This window comes from Stegodyphus dumicola, chromosome 4 (genome assembly GCF_044657685.1).
Source record: "Stegodyphus dumicola isolate Sdum_Otavi_A_Nest chromosome 4, ASM4465768v1".
Lineage (NCBI taxonomy): Eukaryota > Metazoa > Arthropoda > Arachnida > Araneae > Eresidae > Stegodyphus > Stegodyphus dumicola.
In genome coordinates, this window is record NC_140771.1 from 118,482,357 (window position 1) to 118,499,934 (window position 17,578).

Genomic DNA, 17,578 nt, shown 5'->3' on the forward strand with positions numbered 1-17,578 from the left:
ATGCCTTCGTGGAGGACTTTCTAAGGGAAACTGGCTTACACATGGGGAAAACTACGAAAACGCCCATGCAGCCAGCCCGTTTGCGGGATTCGAACCTCCGACCGAACTACCGGTGTTCAGTGACTTTACCGCTCGGCCGCTGGTGGGCCCCTACTAGTAAAATGCTTTTGCAATAAAGTTATAAATTGAATAAACTTCTCAATTAACATGCTACTGAATAAATATGGCCTAAAGTTCGTTTTCTGTTGTCACATGTATATTTCACAATTTTGTATGCAAATCTCCAAATTTATAATAATTGTGAATAATTTTTTAATATCACTTTCTAAATGATATTATTTTTGAATTAAAATGAATCTTTAAATAATTTGACCGTAAAAAACAGTGTCACATTTATGCTTTACATTAAATCATACTTATTTGTAATTATGCTAAGATTTTATAATAATATAAAAAAATTTGAATATTATTAGAAAATAACTCTAAATTAAATTAAAAATAAATTATTGTCTTGTCTTAACATTTAAAAATATTTATATGTTTTTATAAAACAAGATCAAAAGCAGGTAATGAACAAGATGGAAAGGCAAAGTTTTTAACACTTTTTGAAACTATATAGCATTGATTATACAGTAGGTTGTAGGTGTTGAAAACTATGAATTTACGAATTTATATAAAATTTTGTGATGCTTATTGTGTGCTTTAAATTTTGTTAACATGGAATTTTGTAATGCAAGAAATGAGACGTTGTAGCAGTTTAAAGTTTGAAAGATGATAATGTCTTTTTTTAACATAGAAAGAATATGAGGCAACTTTTAAAAAAAGATGATTATGAAAAATTAAAAATCAATTCTTGTGTAGCATGGAATATAAAAATAGTATTTCTTTTTTAAAGTGGCTTTTACATTCAGTGGTCAGAATTGGCAAATTTAACCTCACAATCTTTAATCTGCAATTTCAGATGCAAAGGATTTAAATTTAGTTGCTCTATAGCAAACATGTATAACATGTATCTGCATTATGAGTTGGAAAACGAAAAGGTTTTTAATCTATGAAAACTGAATTTTTTAAATTTTATTTTACAAGTTTTTAACCTGTTAATAAAGAAGATTATTACCAGTAATGGAAAAAAGCCATCATTATAGACAAAACATCTATTATCTTTACAGATATATCCTTTAGTATTTGAGTTGTAACAAATATATTCAACATATGTAATTACATAATGTGTTATAAGAAGCAATAAATTTCTAACTTATACAGATACATAGTTTAGGATATTACATACGAAAAGTACGTTGTACTGACATAATTACTTCGTGAAATAATACAAAAAAATAACCTGGAATGGTTACATATTTACATGAGAAAAACACGTTCTTTTCACATAATTACTTGCTGTAATATTACCCGCAAATAATCTGTAACCATTACAGATATATCGTTTGGGATTTTACATGAGAAAACATGTTTTTTTTTACATAATTACTTGCTGTAATATTACACGCAAATCATCTGTAATCATTACAGATATAGCGTTTGGGATTTTACACGAGAAAAATATGTTCTACTTACATAATTATTTGCTGTAACATGACAAGGAACAGATCTGTAACCATTACAGGCATTATCCTTGTAAAGTTGCAACGAATGCACCTGTTACTGTTACTCAAATAACCCATGGCATCCCAGTTTCCATGAGTTTTTTTAGTAACGTTACAGAATTTTTTTTACAGTGTGCCAGCTAAACGTTACTGTCGGCTTTGTGTCCTATCGAATAAATGTGTTGATAGTTAAGTGTCCCGTAATTAAATGTCTGGACGGCTAACCCTCTGTGTCAGCAAAATGTCCTGTCGGCTAACTGTCCGTGTCGGCTTAGTGTCCTTTGCGGCTAAGTGTCTTGTCGGCTAACTGTCCGTGTCGGCTAAATGACCTGTCGGTTAAGTGTCCGTGTCGGCTAAATGTCCGTGTCGGTTAAATGTCCTGTCGGCTAAGTGTCCCTGTCGGCTAAATGTCTTGTCGGTTAACTGGTGTCGGTTAAGTGTCCTGTCGGCTAAGTGGTTGTCGGCTAAGTGTCCGCGACCGCTGAGTTATGTCAGGTCTCAAAATATTCTCGTTTGTTTCCAGTGTCTATGACCACGCGTTTTTACTTAATCCTTCACGAATAGGACACTATCTTCGTAAATGTCTTTCATTGCCGCTCTTCTAGTAATTTAATTTCTTACCACGACTTTTTAAAGTCTTGTCTACATTTGCTCTTCAGTCTGTTAGAAAGATCACTCTCAGCATTTTGACTTCTGCGCGGTAACATCCCCTGCAGAACGAAGGTTTTTTTTTTTTTTTTCTGCTGGCTTTTTGCGTAGCCTCCACATTCATGGCATAACACGAGAGCACTTTTCAAACCTTCCTTATCCGCTGTTTGGAGTCTGTGTTATATTTCAGGATTCCTAATAGCATCCGCAAAATATTAGAGACTCCGTGTCTTTAATTTCACGATGGTAATCTGGAAATGTTACTTAAGTTAATTTTTCGATGGCATTAGCCAATTCTTGAAGAATCTGAATGTTTTGCTGCTTCGTAAACAGGTAGTGAGATTTAACGCTTTGTTGATGAACTCTCATTGATTTGCCTGCGAAATTATTTCAAATCTATTTTGTGCTCTTTACATGATGACTTTCAGTCATATGAAAAAAAGCTTAATTGCGGGAAGACATAACTAAACCGGAATGTAATTCAAAGCAGCAATGAGCCTAAATACTCAAACCAGGCTGAGTTGGGAATTTTTTTACAGATCAAGCAGATTTGTGTTCTGGTCTTAGAATTTCTGTTTAGAGTCTCTCGTTCAATGCAAGAGTTTCTTGACTAACATTCTTTATTTCTCTCTTTAATTTTTTCTTCTATAGAGGCTACTTTTCCGGTTCATACCGCTAACAGTTTTCCTTTCGATGGCAACAATACTCTCCTTCGTTTCTATTGGTTCATTCCTCATCTGAACAATATTTGAGTTCTCATTTCCGCAGCATTTTCTTCTATCGAGGTCTTCATTCACATCTTCACTTCAGCGGCTTTCGCTTCTGTCGAGGTTTTTATTTCCGTCTTTATTTCAACGCATTCGCTGCGATTCTGATCTTCATTTCAATAGAACGTGTAGTAATCTTTTCTGTAATAGCTTTCAGCTATGCTTCCAACTTCCTGATTATTGGCATTTAAAGAAATCCAGAATTATGACGCCAGTTGTGGCTGCCGATTGTTGTGATCACTCCAGATAAGGAGGAAGAAAGTAGCAACTTACAAAAATTCACAACAAACAGTGCAATAAAGAGGTAGAAGTAGTTCAAGGAGAACATGAATATTAAGAAATTCCACCTTAGCGCACAAGAAATATCTGCAGTTTTCAAAATTATTTGTAGGGTTGGATTTAATTAGGTTTATTTGATTACGGAAGAGAACGTAAGGGCTATCTGCTAAGGATAGGGTTGCTTTCTTGGAAGACTTTCTAAGGAAAACTGCATGGTAGCTACGTTACGTATGGGGAAAATCACGAAAACATCCGTGCAACCAGGCCGTTAGCGTGAATTCAAGCCCAGGTCGAACTACTAGAGTTTAGCGACTTTACTGCTCGGAAGCTAATGAGCCATTCGCAGGGTAATTCACGGTAATAACTAGTGTGACTAGTTTATTTCACGAGTTGATGATTTATTTTGTTAACTTTACTGCTTATTATGGCGCAAAGTTTGAGTTACGTTGTAAAATAAAACAATAAATAATTGATCAACCTTCGTTTATTCTTTATTCTCATGCCAAGTCTCAAAGCGTATATAGAACATTAAAATTAGATTTATTCTCTAAATTTTAATTTTCCCATTTTCATGCCATGCAGTTCATACTGCAACGTATTTCACTTATTCGATTTTACAATCGGGGGATTACTAGTACTATAAGAATAAGGAAAGATGGCGCTAAACTTACGTTCAGTTCTGTTTTAATAGAAATAAAGACTTAATAATAAAGGAAAATTGTTAGAGAAAAGGAATTCTGAGCATTTTGTATCCTATTATGAGAAAGTTTTGCCGAATAGGTGTTTCAGTTGTTTTTTTTATGTATGAAATAGATATGAGTCGGTTCTCTTTAAAAGGGCGACACTTCTTTTAAGCAGCTAATTCGATAATGTTTTTACGCAACTAATTAGTGAATTAATCAAATTCTACCTAGAATCCATGGATGTAGTTCGAAAACCTTTATTAAACACCATAAAGCAGAAAAAGATGAGATCAGAAATACTACGATATTTTATTAATTTACGAAGTTTCAGTGTATCACCAAAAATTAATTTAATTAAAATTTCATTAAGCTTATGTTAGTAATTTTTGGGATTTAGTAATCTAATTTTTGGACACGAAAACCAAGAAGTTGATGCAGTTGATTTAGGGTAAAAATGTAAGAATATTTGTTATTTGCATAATTCCATTCCATTCCATTAATGATTTGATTGATTTATGCAAGTATACAAATGCTATGTGAAATTAAGAGAAAATGCTTAAATTTTCCTTATGAGAGACTAGTAGCATATAAAAAGTTGGACAGTGACATACTTTTTAAAGCAGTAGTCAATTTTCAGTCAGAGTAATGCTTTATTGCCATAAGTAATAAACCTTAACATATCAGAGAAAAGCAATTAAAAATTGACAGTAACATACTAAACGCTATTTAAATGAACATTTTAAGACCAATTTCAAAAAACTTAAAAAAAAAAAAAAAAAAAAAAAAAATCTGAAAGCTTTTAGATTTTATAGTATGTCCAAAAGGAAGTTTATTTAACGCTTTGTGTGTTATCTTTATTTATTAAATATTATGTTTTCCGCATTTAAACCGCATAAAACTCAATTCAACAGCAATATCAGAAAATATTGCAAAACAGCATATGTTTAGAATTTCCGATACACTGTCTCGCGCGCTGGAGATAAATTTTTTTTTTTTTTTTCGTACAGTGTTGCTATTGCTCGCTTTGAAATCGTTGAGTTTGTTAATCAAAAATTCGTTGAAGTTTTACAAAATTTGAAATCGATAACAAAATAAATTCAAAATTCGGGCTTCCGAGTGCCCATGTTCGGTTGGAGGACTACGTTATTCAAAATTTGATGGTTCTAAGTACCGTTGTTTTATCACAATGCGACATTCAGGCATTCATGCAGATTCTTTATTATTTAGGTTTTTTTAAATAATACATGGCGATAATATTTTGTGACAAGAGTTTGGAAACTGAACCAACGCAGAAAGTCAAACGATGCAAAATGACGTTTTGAGACTAACGCTCTTTGCGCTAATAAAAAAATTAATGGAACAACTGTTAGTCATGCAACTGTTCGGTGCGTACGATTCGTAACGGCCTGAATCCACACAGAACAGATGATAGATGGATAAAATGTATTTTCACACACACACACACACACACACACACACACACAAATCATTTTACAGATCCAGAATTTTTCACAAAAGTATACGAGCAGCACTTCTCAGAGTGATAGATCCCAGTATTTATTACTTTAAACTCTTAAAAAGGTTAAAAACAACACAATGCAGAGTACATATAAACAGCGAAGCTCGCACGGAGATCTCCCATTGCTACGAAGTGAAATCTGGACTAAAAACTCAGAAATTCTTGTGTGTTGAGTGTGTGTTTGTAAGTATGGCAAAGCCTCGAGGGCTATCTGCCTAAGAGGAGGGATGCCTTCGTGGAGGACTTTCTAAGGGAAACTGGCTCGTATACACGTTACACATGGGGAAAACCACAAAAACGCCCATGCAGCCAGCCCGTTCGCGGGATTCGAACCTCGGACCGAACTACCAGTGTTCAGCGACTTTACCGCTCGGCCGCTGGTGGGCCAGAAATTCTTGTAAAAGTAAAAAAAAAAAAAAAAAAAAAAAAAAAAAATCTTGAATTTAAGACCGGAAAGAAATGTTCTCTCCGGTCTTACATAGCTTTTCCTTGGCCGCCGAGGAAATTGCAGTACCTTCGATTTCTCGAAACTGCTGGAAGACATACACAATTACAGTTACATATGGTCGCATATAGTTAAATTACCTACGGAATTAGACCAATTACAGGAATGCAGAGACCTAACCAAAATATCGTTAAATGGTTGCCACAAAACTAGTCGCCAAAACCATCGCAATTTTGGCGATATCTCACCAATTTAGCGAAATAGCCATTTACTTCAATGTCACATAGAAAATGCCCTGAAATCTTATTTTTCCAGCGAAGTCTCGCATGTTATGAGGCTATTCCTGCTACATTGCTTAATAGATACTACAATTTTACACATGATTTCACTAGAATAATTTGCATTCGTAAAACATTCGCAACATTGTCCCATTACCGAGGGCTGCACGTCCCGGGTAATACAGATCCTGGACAGGAAGCTTACTACAGAAAAATGAAGGCTATGCTAGGACAATAATTTCAATAAATAATAAATTAAAAATAAATAAATGCATGAATTCACAACTTTATGTACAGTGATCTCACTTTATAATTTACATTATATACACTACGGGAACTACGTACTATGGCCATAGCAAGAGCTAGTCTATCGTAATGACCGACTTCAGGCTCAGAATTTGATGACTTACGGATCCGAAATACGATATCGTTTAGTTTATTTAGGACTGTGTAAGGACTGTCCCAGGGAAACTGTAGAACTCTTTTCCTTCGAATGGAATTCCATAACCAAACCTTGTTACCTTCGTTGAATCGATATCATGTAGCTTCCGAGCCATATCCGGTCTTCATCTTCTCTGTTACATCGTGCAAAACTGCATAATTTCAACACGTGCCTAGAGGATCTTGAATGCACACCTCAGGCGATGAATGTGCATCCGGATGACGACAAACAAAAGATCACAAGGCAGACCAAGGCTTTTCGGTGGTGACCTTGGTCTAGATGAGGAATAGCCAGTAGTCTCACTTACTAGGTAGGCTAGTAAGAACAGAGCGCGAATTCGGTTCAGGAATGTAATTAATTTTTGACAGTTCTTCGGCCATTTGCCATCCAAAATATTTGTAAACCGGGACAATTAATTCATTCCTAGACTACAGATGACTGCTTAATTAAATTTTACATCGTAAATTAAGCATATATTTATAGCGCAAAACAGATGAAAATCTTTAAATGTACTAAAAAATATCGGTATAGAAAAGATAAAATTAAATGAAAACTAACCGTATTGTAAGAAAGAGAGAGGACGGTGTAATTGGAAAGTGATAATGAAGATAAAGAGAAAAATCATTGTTTGGAGGAGAAATTCTATTCTGCCAAATCATTAGATAAATGTCTTAAGTACTTTCGTAATTTAAATGTCTTAAGTATCCTTCTTTTTTATTTATAATTTATTTTTTGTATTTTTAAATGTCTTAAGTATCCTTCTTTTTTTGTTGTTTATTAACACAATTTACCTTCCAGCCTTCGTTTCACAGAAATTCTGTCTAGTGCAATTTGTTGTTTATGTTTTAGAATGCTTCTAAAGTGAGACATGATATTGTTTTCGAAAATGCTCATGCTATAGCTTGCTGCTGCTTTACAAGTGTGATTTGTGAAAAGTTTGCAAATTACCTCACTTTACATAAATTTCGTGTATTAAAGAACTAGGACCATCTTTGCTTTTTTCTTCTTCCTCTGACGATATATCCTTCGCAATCCACTTCTGCTGCTGCTTCTGAAGTTGCTCGAGTTATTTCTTGTTGACGTCTTGTTGTTGTTGTTACCTAGTGACCGTCCAAGGATTCAGTTCTGATGTTCCAGGTCTGCCCTCGTCTAGGAAAAAATCTTAAGCGGGAAAGCTCTTGAAGTGTCTGTCTGCAACACTATATGGCCATAATTTCATAAAGGCTGAATTTATAAGCCTTGTAGCTAGGCTTTGTTAATGAGAATTAACAGTATAAACTATTTTATATTGTTAATTCTCAAATGTTAAAATTAAGTTTCATAACTATCTGAGTATTAAATTGGGTCAAAGGTTACCTTCAAACACTTTTGAAAATTATTTGTTACCAACTTGACTCGAGACACTTTTCCTCACCAGAGACGTTTTGTGTTCAGATGATTTGTTCGTGATTCAAGGATCCAGTGTATTTTATTTCGGTTTTTGATTTAAATTCCCAGTATGCCAGGTGGAAGAACGGGGAGTTATTAATTTTAGTTAGAACATAACAGACATTTTGCTGATGCCTACTGAAATTATCAGAGTGTGCTACTGGTAGTTCACCTGAGAGGGAAGGATTGGATGATATTGTCCTACTGCAGTAGTTATGTTGAATTTATGTTGCTCTTATAACATTTTACAGTAAATCTACGGAAGTATTAAGTGGAGCATGAATTTGTAGCATTATTTAATAGTTGTTAATGTTCCCCGGAAAGATAGCACTTGGAGAGAGAGAAAAAAAATAGACAATAGTTTTTCCAGAAACCGGAGATCAAGTACATGTCTGGAAATTGCATTAAACGCCCCAGACGCCAGCCTTATATGTGAATCGAGCCAGAATCATCAGTATCAGCCTGGAAATCAAACTCCATTAACTAATATACCGTCTAGAGAGGAGCATTTTCTATCAGAAGAGATTACAAGAAAACTATTATCTTCTGGACTCACTTTAAATAATATAATAATGATAATAACTTTGTTATCAACACTAAAATAAGCTCCAAGGGACTTTATTTATTTGTAAGCGTTATGTTTTGTTCTATTTCTTCCGGAATTAAAATTTTTTCACGGATTTTGTTAGTGAAAAACATAGTGTTGCTACTGAAATATTATGATTCTGAATGTTTATCTTTTATCAGTTTTTTTGTTGCTTTAACTAAAACATTCACTTCTAAGCAAAGTATACTTAGACTTCAATTGAATTTATATTCAAACAAATAAACCATAGGAATTGCGTCTTTTTTTTAAGCTTTTAAGAGAATGCTATACACATAGTTTACTTGCAGGCATTTGTTGATCCATATCTGGCTCAGGATTACTTTTTTAAAGAAATACTCGCCTTCTCATTTCCCCCATGCGATGTCACGCTGCAGGGTTTCGGATAATTTGCTTATTGAGAAAGACGGAAAATGAAACGGATTCTGTTTTTAGTGCCCCGCCCAAACAATGGGTTCGGGGAAAACTGTCAAGAAAGTAAAGCAGAAGCCGAAAACATCTTTTTGAGCTCTCAGCAGGGTTGAAAAGATTTTGCTCATGCCAGCGTTGAAGGAATTTCTATTAATGGAAGAATGTGTACATTTTCAGAAAAAGAAAAAAGGAAATACTAGAAAGTCAAGGGTGATCTTGGTTTAGTCCGAAATCGTGCTTTTATGCTGATGCGAGAACTGCAGCGGACTATTACAGAAAAGCTTTGGAATATGTGAGTTATTTTACATGTTTATCTAATACTGAAAGAAAACTTGTTATTATATTAAATTACTCGTTTTATTCGTAAATAAATCAAAAATTAATATTCATCTAAATGCAATATCCGTATCAGAAATAATTCAAGCTCGCTGAAGCTTACAGCACTGGAACATGTGAGAATAATTAAAATTTTCTGAAGGAAAACATTGTCGCAAATTTATTTAATATAATGTCGAAAACATTGTGAATGATTAGTGTTGAACCTTTCTTAACAAATATATCGTATTAAGATACAGAGTTTCACGAAATAGGTTTGAAACTTTGTTTGGTACTCGCGCATATAAATATAATTCAAGTATATCAGGTACGTACTATTTGAATAAAATTGCCCGATTTCGCTTACATTTCATTTAAAACAAAATGAGTAGTTTAGAAGTTCTGATTTACTTGAGTATTCACTCAAGTAAATCAGAACGTAAATCAGAACACGTAAATCATTTAAAAGGAATTTTCATTTTCTGTGCCGAAAACATCAGATGAAATATATAAATGTGGTAAAATTCCAGATTTTCTCCGAAACTTAAATTTGATTATGGTTTCAGTCACTCCAAATAGAATTTAACATTTGTTAAACTTATTTTATTTTTTTAATTATTGTCTACAGCTATAGAGCGTTTATGTATGAATTCGTACAATAATTTTTTTGATAATTAAAAAAAAAAAAAAAAAAAAAAAAAAAAAAAAAACCACTCCAAACTCTTTCATGTGATTCTTATTGTTTTAAATAACTATTACTTTGAATTACGATCATAGCATTAGATTTTGCAGTTGTGCACCACTTTTATGCGTGCTTCATGTACTTGAAAAGTGAAAACCTAAAAATTTTGACGTTCAAGTTCTTGTGATGTTCAGGAAAGCAAATTTCTTTTTGGCTTTCAGTTGCTATTTACTTAACTTTCAAATTAGTTTTATTTAGCTAGGAATAAACATACACTCAGATTCGTCATCAGGAAACTGAAATAGCATCCACGTCTCCAAATTTTCATAAAATGCATAATTCATGTTATATCAGGCAAACCGGAAATCAAGAATAAAATTTAAAATAAGATAATTGCAATAATTACTTCATATTAACTGTCTGATTTTATTATATGTTACTATTATTATCTGATTTTATTACCTATTACAAATACTGAAAATTTGAAAAGAGTTCACTTTTCTTTAATTCCTCAAGATTCTGCGAGATTTAATATTTAAAATTGCCAATAATATGTAGAGAGATGATGATAACAGCAGTTAAATGAAATTGAGTCCAATATTATTGTATGTGGGTAAGTCACTCATTGATCGATTTAAAAAGCATCGTTTCACCAGCTTAATTTCAGTGCATTTGTTTTCAGACTGAGAAATGTAACGGTTCATTACTCTAGCTCCAGTAAGTGAATTTAATTGTCCATTGAATAAACGTTGCAAAGAAATCAAAAGCGTTTTTCCCAAATTTTTATCTTTATTACCTGTGGAGTAAAATGCGTTATCTAAAAGGTTAGTTCAGATGTCTGCTTTCCTTTTTGGCCTGAAGATGTTTCTTGACATTTTAATTGTTCTACTCATTATCATAAATAACTCAAGTCCCTAAATATAAAGAAGTTGATAGCAGTACTGCAGTCGTAGTACCGCTATGAATTGCATATGTTACATATTTTATTATCAAGAGGATTATAATAATAAAATCAATAACAGAACTATCAAAAGAGAATGAAATGCATTAATAAATCCACAAGTGTCAGATTATAAATTTATTGCAGTAAGCATGAAGATTTTTCTGTTGCTTTCTATATTCAAGAACTAGATTTTCATTCGATCATTTAAACACAATTTTATCTAGCATAGACATAATTTTAATTTTTAAAATTTTTAATATTTGTTAAAAACTCTAAATTTTCTATCTAAACTTTGATATACCAATTAAATAAACAACACTGAAGTATAACATATTATAAGAATGTAATGTTGCGCGGCCCCTACCTGCACGCAACAATAGTGGTGACTGCTATGAACTGGAAAGTACACAAAGTCTTGAGAAGGGTTTAAATCCCTTTTTTTTCAACTTTAGAAATTACAGATGCGTGCTCTTGACGCTCACAAACTACGCTGACCCGGCGGTAAAATAAAAATAAGAAACTAAAAATGAATAACAACAAGTGACTACCTACGAGGTTCTCTAAACGTAACTAACCTAACCGCGTTCTAAGATACCGCTGATATTTCAGCAAACTTCTGAATATTACGTTGAAAGATTTAACTATCTGCTGAGGCAAGCACACAGGCTGAAACGCGTGGTTCTTCAATTTCCACCTAGCCACCTCCACGCTCGTGAAGCAAGAAAAGCACACTTTCGAACTCGTTTGCCTTCTATTTAACTCAGAATACTTCCGCTGACTATTTTGAATACTTTGCGCGTTCTACTAAAATTTACATACTTTGGCATTGGCAATTCCAGGGGAAAGTAAGGCTTGACAGGAAAGATAGTTTAAACTTAAAATAAATGTTAGTTAAAATAAATATAAACCCTACATTTGCCGCTGCCAGAATTTGGTAAACTTGGAAGCAGGTCCTAGAAACGACCTGTTGAAAAGTTTCCACAATTCTGAACTAAAATTTAAGAGCCTCATTTACATAAAAAAAAAACTGTTTTCTCACAAAAGTTAGAATAAATTTCTGTAGACAATTATTTCATCCTGTCTTCTTACAGCAACCTTTCCTGGACTTCAGCAATCAATCTGTTCTCTTCCTTCCAGCATCTGGAAGGAATAAGTATCAGTATCTTCCTAAATACATTATAATTTACACTTTCTTGACACTGAATAAGTTTTTGTTTTTGATCGATTTATTTTCCTTAGTTACTGCTTAATTCACATTCATTCAAGTATTCAAACATGAATTTAACTTTACCCTGGCTCTCCACCATGTGTGGTGTCAAACGGGAATATTCGTGTTTTAGTATTGCAACACTTCTCCTAAACACAATGATTTGTTAGAATTCAACGACCAAATAGACACACCTTACTCGACATTCTACAACTCGATGAGCTACTTTAACATTCTTAAAATTCAAGTGTAGGTGGAGAACCCTACAAAACACATTCATTCAAATTTCCCCCTCATTCATCTTTAGACATGCAGGCTTTCGCTCTAAAGCATGATTTTATCTACAGTTTATTACTTAAATTTGAATTCATTGCTTTTGAGCATTTACTTTTAGCATCTAAAATTTTATGCTTCTAGACTAAATTCTACTTTTACATAACTTTCAAGTATTTACGTATATTTACAAAATTCTAATCCATATGATTTTTACAATTTACCATAAAATGAATAAGAGAAAATAAAAATTTTCTTCACGCTTTCTTCGCCAAGCTGGAGGCACTGAAACTAAATTTTGCATTAATACAAGAATACGAAGTTATTTTACTTTCGGCCAAATTTTGGCTTTAACATAACAGAACCAGTCTTTCGAACAGCTCGAACTGCTTGCTCTTAGATTTTACACTTAAAATAATGCTTTTGCCTTAGCTAAATAAAGTAAAACAAAACTAAGTCTCAAACGAGACAAATTGACTTCCGTCAAAACATAGAACTTCGTATTTACGCATAACATTTTGGAACAAAAGAAAAAAATTTTATAGAAGATTTTAACTTATCTTTGAGTTTTCGATGATTGGAACTCCGTCATTCTTTTCTGGCAGAACTGTTCCCACGTTATAGGTTTCATGGACGTCAGTCTTCTCCTTACTGACCTCCGAGTGTCGTCCACGCTAATTTGTCTTTTTCGTCCTCTGCATGCTGGCCTCTTGGAGTAGTAGTCGTCGGGTTGCTGTCTTTTCCGTTTTGTCCCTGGACGGCTGGTCTTGGTGTGCTCCGGTCTGGAATCGTGCCTGAATTTCTTCTGTTGGTGGTGGTCTTTTCGTTCCTCCTGCTGTCTTTTCGTTCTCGGGAACGGCGGCTTTGTTTGCACCTGACTCTCTGGCCCTGGAAGCGTTTTCCTCGATGCAGAATTTCTACTGCGATACGTTGTAACTTGTCTTTTCCTCTTTACCAAAGCTTCTTTACGGGCCGGCGTTACTTTCTTGTATTTCTTAAATGCTGGAGTCTGAACGTTTTCATTTCTTCTTTTCGGTACCGTCGCATGACTTGTATAAAGACTAGGTATTTCTTCAGTTCTCTGCTTCTTGGGTGGGGGAGCGGATGACGTTACTTCTTGACCGTCCACTTCTTTTACGCTTAAGTCCTGCAAGAAACTTTTAAGGGTTTCAAAATCATTTTGATTATAATATTTTTTCACCTGATCGGGACTTGCTTTACAGATTTCAACTCTCTCGTTCTTAAGGTACAATACGACTCCCTTCATTTCCTGAATTACATAGGGGCCTTCAAATTTTGGAGCTAACTTTGCAGTAAAATTGTCTGGGGCACTTGATAAAGAAAATTTCCGCTTCAACACTTTATCCCCAACTTTAAAATCTGCTTCACGGCGTTTTCTATCATAATATAACTTTTGTCTATTTCTTGCCGTATCCGAGCTTTTAATCGCCTGGTCAATAAGTTTTTGCACATCTTTCTGTTTAAATTCTTGCTCTCTTTGTTGCACAAAGAATAATTTATCTAATGGCGTAATTAACTTCCGTCCTAAAAATAATTCTGCTGGGGTTTTTCCCGTAGTATCGTGATTTGCCGTTCTTAAAGCATAAGCTAACTCATTTATGTAGCCATCCCAGCGCTTGTGATGTGTGCTAACATAACTTCGAATTATTTTTACAATATTTTTATTAACTCTTTCTGCTATGTTTGCCTGTGGTCTATACGGAACCACTTTGATATGGCGTATGCCAAGTCCAGTGCAAATGTTTTCAAATATTTGGCTAACGAATGGTTTACCGTTATCGCTAATGACTTTTATCGGTGCACCGTATTTTAAAATGTATCTGTGTAAGAATGCATCTGCGACTGTTTTGGCTGACGCGCGTTTAAGTGGAACAATTTTTGTCCATTTTGAAAAATGATCTACAATTGCTAAAAAAAAACGATTTTTATTTAACTCACTCTGGGGGAAAGGACCAAGAAGATCTATGCCTAAAATTTCATTCGGAAATGTAGCGCGAATGCTATTTAAGTACCCGGCCGGGCTGTAATTAATATCATTTATTAACTGACATTGATTGCAGGACCTGACATACGAAGTTACTATTTTGTATAATTGCGGGAAATATACCACCTCGCGTAACCTTTTTAAAGTCTTTCCGACCCCTAAATGACTCGCTGTTTTCGCGTCGTGTAATTCCTTCAAAATGCTTAATCGAAGCGAGGCTGGGATGACTGGTTTGTACTCGAGATTTTCGTTTGTTGTTTTCGTATAAAATAATAAATTATCTATTATTTCATAGCTTTCTGCTCTATTTCTTATCGCATCGATATCTGTGTGCTCAAAGCTTTCGGGGTCTTTCAAATATGCATAGATACTTCCAAATTCAGGATCAGCTTTCAATTCAGCAATAATTGTTTCTCTAGAATCTAAAATTTTTGAAGTCAACACAGCGCATTTGAGTTCGTTTCTTTCATCGTCCAGTCTTATACGAGAAAGTGCGTCAGCTACATTGTTTTCCTTACCCGGTTTATATTTAATTATGAGATTATATTCTTGAAGTTTTAAAGCCCATCTTATTAACCTGGGCGTTAGGTTTTTCCCCGAGTAAAGTCTACCAACAGCCGCATGATCCGAAAAGATTGTTACTGGCGCTTTGCCGAAATAAACTCGAAATTTGTGTACAGCCATTAATACGGCTAATGTTTCTCTCTCTGTAGCTGTATAATTCCTTTGCGTAGAATTTAAAGTTTTACTAAAAAATGCCAAAGGATGGCCATTCTGCATGAGAACCGCACCTACGGCATAGTCTAACGCATCTGCTGCAATTTCCAGGTTTTCGTCCCCTTCCGGGAATTTCAAAACAGGGGCATTGATGAGTGCTTTTTTTAAACTTTCAAATGCTGTATTTGCTTCTGCTATCTACGTAAACTTACCTTTTTTTTTCTTTTAATTGCTAACAACGGTCGCGAAATCTTTTATAAACGACCGATAATAAGAACATAATCCAAGGAAAGAAGAAAGTTTCTTGGCGGTGTTGGTGGGAAATTCTTGATGGCTTTTATTTTTGAATCTTGAGTTTCTATACTCTTTTGCGAAATTTTATAACCCAGATATTTAAGTTCTTTAGTTGCGAACTTGCATTTTGAGGCGTTAATTGTAAGACCGGCCTCTTTTAATAATTTAAAAACATCTTCTAGGTCTTTAATATGTTGTTCCAACGTACTACTCGTTATATTTATATCATCTAGATAGATTAAAGTCGATTTTCCTAGGACAGGCTTTAGAACAATGTCCATAGCTTTCTGCAATGTTGACGGGGCCCCACACAACCCAAAGGGCATGCGTAAAAATGCATAAGTGCCCGATTTTGTTATAAACGCGGTTTTATGTATGTCTTCGGGTCTCATAGCTATTTGATAGTAGCCAGACGTTAAGTCCAACGTAGTCATGTATCTCGTAGACTTAATCTTTCTAATAATTTCCTCTATAAGCGGCAAAGGGAAAACTGGGAATTTAGTAACACTATTAAGTTTCCTGTAATCGATAGCAAACCTCCAAGCCCTTTTATCCGAACGAGGAAACTCGCTCTTTTTCCTACATAGTACGACTGGACTCGCGTACTCTCTATTTATGGGCGTTATTATCTGGTTCTTTAACATTTCCTGAATTCGATGATTTGTTCTTTCTGTTTATCATAGCGGTAAGGTTTAGTCCTACAGGGTTTGTCGGCAATTAACTGAATATCATGCGTAATAATTTGACAACTACCAGGCCGTTCTGAAAACAAGTTTGAAAAATTACTCATCACTTGCTGGATGGCTTAGCTTTCATGGTCATTCAAATGGCTAAGGTCGACTTGCGGTTGTTCCTCTGGTTCCACCACCCTCCGATCCATCTCCAGCACAATAGAAGTTTCCTGAAAATTCAGTTTGGCCTTCGCGGCTTTTAAAAACTCCATACCTAAAATAAGTGGACTTTGCAAGTTTTGTACTACAAAAATTAATACTTTAAGGCTTTCGTTTTGAACCTGTATTTTTAAAGATAATTTTCCAATACATTGACAAGTTTGTCCTTGCTCTGCTATGATTTCTGTGTTTTTATTTTTAAATAATCGTAACCTATTAAAATTCTTCTTTAAAAAAATATCACTCATAAAATTACCTTCTGCTCCTGTATCGATGAGGGTTCTACTGGTACATCGCCAACCAAGACTTGTATTTTACGATGACCGTATTTAAGTATCTTCTTGGGGGTTTTTTCAAAACTTCCGGGGTCTGGACCCTCGCTTTTACAGGCCCCTCTACTCGTTTAAAGCATTCCTTTTCACTTCTGTCTTCTGGGTACGCGAACGGTTGTTTTCAAATTTTCTTTTTGGGCCTTGACCTTCGAGCTTCGATGAGTTAGCTTGATAGCTCTTTCCCCCATAAGAGCGGTTTGCATTTCTGGTCAGCTCATTTGAAGATTGCCTTCGGATACTTTGAGAATACGATGCCCCTCTAGCTTTTTCCGCTATTCTGCGATTTTGGAACTTGACCGCCAATTCGAAGAGTTCCTGCAATGTACTTGGTTTCTAATTTCGAAGTAATCTTGAACAGCAGGTAGCAATCTTGGTAAGATTATTTCAATAATCTCCGCGTCTTGTTTCTTCCCATACAGCATATCCGTCAGTTTAACTTTTCGCAGAATAAAGTCCGTCAACTCTTCTATATCCCGTTGATAAAAACTATACAGTTCAGCTTCTAGCTTTGCTCGATCTTTCAATATGGGGAAGGCTTTTAATAACGATTTTTTGAGATTTTCAAATGTATATGTCTGGCCTCCGAATTACCCTAATAAAAATTTGCCTATATTCTTCCACCATAGCGAGGCCTGTCCTCTTAGTGCAGATGTGGCGATGGCAACTTTTTGTCTTTCAGGCACAGGGTAGAGCTGGAAGTGATTTTAGAGGCCTTCTAGAAATATCGCCACCGAATTTTTTCCGTCGAAATTGACGTTTGGCTTGATTGACGCTCTCATTGTCTGGACCAGTATCCAAATCCTTGCATTTGG

General features: G+C 34.7%; 1 protein-coding gene across 1 annotated transcript in view; it reads left to right on the forward strand.

Annotated features, from left to right (window-relative positions):
* Positions 1–9,094: 9,094 nt before the first annotated feature.
* The window catches only part of LOC146997661 (uncharacterized), a 42,778-nt gene continuing 34,294 nt past the window's right edge, over positions 9,095–17,578 (forward strand). The window contains exon 1 of the mRNA XM_085814266.1: positions 9,095–9,400. The gene's annotated coding sequence lies outside the window, so the exon portion shown is untranslated. The remainder of the gene's footprint in view (positions 9,401–17,578) is intronic.